Consider the following 4085-nt stretch of genomic DNA (forward strand, 5'->3'; position numbering starts at 1 on the left):
TCTCTCTCTCTCTCTCTCTCTCTCTCGTTCTTCTTCTCTCTGCCTCTTTTTATCTCTCCTCTTCCACCCGATCTCCACTCTTTCACGTGCTCGCTCGCTCGCTCGTTCTTTTATTTTTCTCGTCTTGTTCAGTCTGTCCTGTATTATCCGTTACAACTGAACCGTTATGCTATTGAAGTACAATTTAATGTATTTTTTATATTCTTAGATAAGACTCTCTGTCTGTCTGTCTTTCCCTCCTTCTGTTATCAATCATTTTCCTCGGCACTCTCTCTCTCTCTGATAGTGCTTCTCGTAAATGCTTATCAAAAACATTCTTTCTTAACATTTATTTTTAATGTCAGCTTTCTGTTAATGTGATAAGCATAATTTATTTTCTCAGTGGCAATGTTTATTTTTAAGACTCACCCAACTATTCAGTGGAATGTGCTGGGGTGTTTGGTTGGGTCCACCAGGCCCGGCAGTTTCTCCCAAGGGAAACTTTCAATGACATCTAGTAAGAATATACTAAGATGCTTGGCGAACCTGAGAACGACGGGGACGACTGTGTTCTGCTTGGGTGGTTTGCTTGCCATATATTAAATATGCGTCGCAGTAGTGTGCTGCATTACGTCCTCAACTTCTTTTATGATCTGTGTTAGAGCAACACACATTGCAGCCTTCTGTATTTAGTTCACATCTTAACAAAAGCACAGTATGCAAATGCTCTAAAAGGCCTTATATGCTGTGATGGTCTTTCCAGTGGAGTTCTTTGGGAGAGCGCTGTTTGTGGAAAATGTATACTTTATGATCTGGCTCTTTCTCTATTCTGTGTTGCTGTCAACAGGACAGTTAATCAATGCAGTTAAAATTGTGTAGTCCTGGTAACATAATTTCTCTGCTCAAAATATAGGGTCCACTGCTTTTTGGGAAATTAAGCAATTACCTTTTATGTGATACATGCATATTGATGGTTTTCGAACATTATCTGTTCTGTGGGCTGTTTAAAAGATATACTCGGAATATTTTTAGCAGGTCGAGACTTTGACAGACTAGTGAGAGCGGGCGTTTGAAGGGTGCCACTGATAGGTCCTACGATTGTGGCTTCTCTCTTGTTTCTGTCCCACTTCTTCCTCTTTGTCGGGAAAAGATGCATTGATATCGTTCCGTTATCTCGGTCTGACAAAGGCGAATACTTAGTGGACAGGTTGGTTAGTTAAATTCTGTGTAAGGTTGTGTCCAGATGGCATTGCAGACTGAAAGCTGCCTTTGTCATTTAAGCCCCAGTTGCATCCTGCGCCCTTTGTACTCCTTCATTACTGTTCGTTTTTTTGTTTCTGTCAAAGTTTGACACAAAGCTGTTTTGAAGAAGAGGCTGAACTGTTGTCCTGTGGCACGTTTTCAGACCCACGAAGTAGAGAGGAAATACAGTAGACGCAATCCTCCAAAGTTTATGAAACCAATGTATTTCTTTCACCTGCTTGTGTGCAGAAGGTCTAAACACCCCCCCCCCCCCCCCTTTTTTTCCCCCGCGTCACATTCCTTTTTTCATGTATATTCAGTCATAAATTTCAAGAATAACGTGGACGACCAAAATATGTTCGGATTTAGGTTTCACTGTTTTACTAACATAATTTGTTCTGCTTTGGTTTAGTCTAGGTTCTGTTGTTCATAGAACGTAGCGGCAGCCAGCCTGGGGGTCTCTGCGTGCCGATGGAATGTTTTTGTCTGATGCGGTGATGTGTTTTTTTAATGCAATGTTATCTCACTTTTTACAAATATCGCAAACCGAAAGCACGAGTTTTTCTGTTTAGCAAATAAACCAGTCGTATTCTCCCCCAACCCCCCCCCCCCCTCTTCCTCTTTTCTCATTTTCTTCCGCAAGCCCCGCCACTTTAGATTCTTCAATACTGCCAGAGTTCAGTGGTATGCGTGGTTGTTGGAAGCTCGATGTTTTCTTCTTCATCCACTTCTTTTCTATGCTTTTCTTAAATACTTGCCTGTTATGTTAAAGTGGCATTGTTGCTGTTTTGCCGACTCATCGTGAGTAAAAAGTATTAATTTCTTCACGGTTATTTGCAAGTCATAACTATTTGTCATTCATCTTAGGCTAGTCAACTTCATCCAGGCGGACACTCCCGTGTCTTGCGCTTTTCCCGGCCCTCAGCATTCCAGGTACACCCGAGTCCAGGTCTCGCTGTGTCAACACTCGGGGTACACTCCACGCCGGCCTTCTACTTCTCTACAAGGCCGTTGTGTGCATTGTTATCGGGATGTGTTTGTCGCTTGAGAACTAGAATTCCTAAACTAATTTTTTTAGATTGTCAGCTTGGCTTCTCGTGATAAACAGTATAAAATAAAATGTGTATCGGATAATCAAGTTAGACTATTTTGTTGTCGCCCTCTCACCACCAACCAACTTTCCTTTCTTTGTTTGTAGCTGTTTCTTCCTTGAAAAATGTATCCTGAATGTTTAATTCAGTTACGTAATGTTGCTATCCTCATCCCTTCCTCGTTTTGTAGTGTCATGGTTCGTGAGAAACAGTGTTCTGCAGTCACCATCGCGTGTTGTCTATTGCTTACTCTTTTTTCCCCCTTGTAATGTAATACGCTGTGTTGGCAGCAGCTGTGATACAGATTTTACTTCTTTCATTTTGCTGTGTTCTCTCTGTCTGCCTTTATCTATTTCCTCTATTTCCTTGCATTATATTTTGTATTTTGACGGCAGTAAGACTTATTGATTTACAATAAGAAACACTGGGCTATTGTGCGAACCACGAGCATTAGACAGGTAGCATTGACAACCGTCAGCCCCCCACACCCCTCCCCCAAGATTTAAACTTTTCTTCAACCTTCTACAGGGATTGAATCCTGGAATTGCAGTTCATGTATCAGTTGTACATTCATTGAAGCAATTTAGCCCCGGGCAAGGCTATTCTCTCATGGAGTTAAACCTACATGTCAACACATCAGGCTTCACTGAGCATCGGTGTGAGATCGATAGTCAATCATGCACAGATCGATAAATCAAGACTTAAAGCTAGCCAGGGTGTTCTTCTGATTCTCGTGTCTACTGCTGCAGTTGTTGTTGTTGTTGTTGTTGTTGTTGTTGTTGTTGTTGTTGTTGTTGTTGTTGTTGTTGTTGTTGTTGTTATTGTTGTTGTTGTTGTTATTGTTGTTGCTGTTTTGTAGTTGCTTTTATTTAGTTAGCGGTATTTTGTGCTGTTTTGTTCGTTTTGAATATGAAATAAACTCATCAACAAAATATATATATATATAAGTCTTCATGTACGGAGAAAATGAAACGAAAAACAAAACAAACAAACAAAACAACTACGAGAAATTATAAGAATGGAACAGACGCTGGATCTATCCATGAAAACCCCCCAAGAAGCTATACTTTTCTTGTTTAGGTTATTGTTGTTGCCGCCGCTGGTATTGCCGATACTGATGCCGTTACCTGTACATGTATTACTTTTACTTCTGGTGATGTTTTTGTTTCCCGCTTGCTTGCTTTTTTGAGGGGGGGGGGAATGGAGAGAGGAAATAAGTAGATAAGAAAACAAAACCGAAAAGAACTTGCGCGCTTGAACTGAGGCAAACAGACTCGACTGAATTTAATCGTCTTTAGCCAAGTGTGATGAATAGGAACTCAAGCTGGATAGTGTAGTTCCACTTCCCTGGGGTGAATAGTAACCTTGTCTTTGAATATTAAGATCCTCGAAAGCGAAGACAACGATAACAAAAACTGTACACCCACCAAGCTGGGTAGGTCTACTAGCGTATTAACAATAGCTAATTGTGCACGTCAGGTTTTTATGGTTGCGTCGTTTCTCTTTAACTTCTGCCCTGCACTCTGTCATGCCGATTTGTCGACTGTCGGTCCGTCGAGCAGAAGATACACCATCATAACTTTGCCTCTCGGCTTCCACCTTCGAAATGATGATGACCTGTTTGTGCTCACTTGGCATTAAACCTGCACAAAAACAATAAGAGGTATATTATTATAGGCTTAGTGCATTTGGAAGAACGGGAAATGGCAAAGTGGTTTTACAGGGAACTGCGTCTGTGTTTGTGTGTGTGTGTGTGTGTGTGTGTGTGTGTGT

General features: G+C 41.2%; 1 protein-coding gene across 4 annotated transcripts in view; it reads left to right on the forward strand.

The window, feature by feature from the left end:
• Positions 1-4085, forward strand: part of LOC101855326 (uncharacterized threonine-rich GPI-anchored glycoprotein PJ4664.02) — a 114904-nt gene that overhangs the window by 8918 nt on the left and 101901 nt on the right. The window lies entirely within an intron of this gene.

This window comes from Aplysia californica, unplaced genomic scaffold (genome assembly GCF_000002075.1).
Source record: "Aplysia californica isolate F4 #8 unplaced genomic scaffold, AplCal3.0 scaffold00066, whole genome shotgun sequence".
NCBI classification, from domain to species: Eukaryota; Metazoa; Mollusca; class Gastropoda; order Aplysiida; family Aplysiidae; genus Aplysia; species Aplysia californica.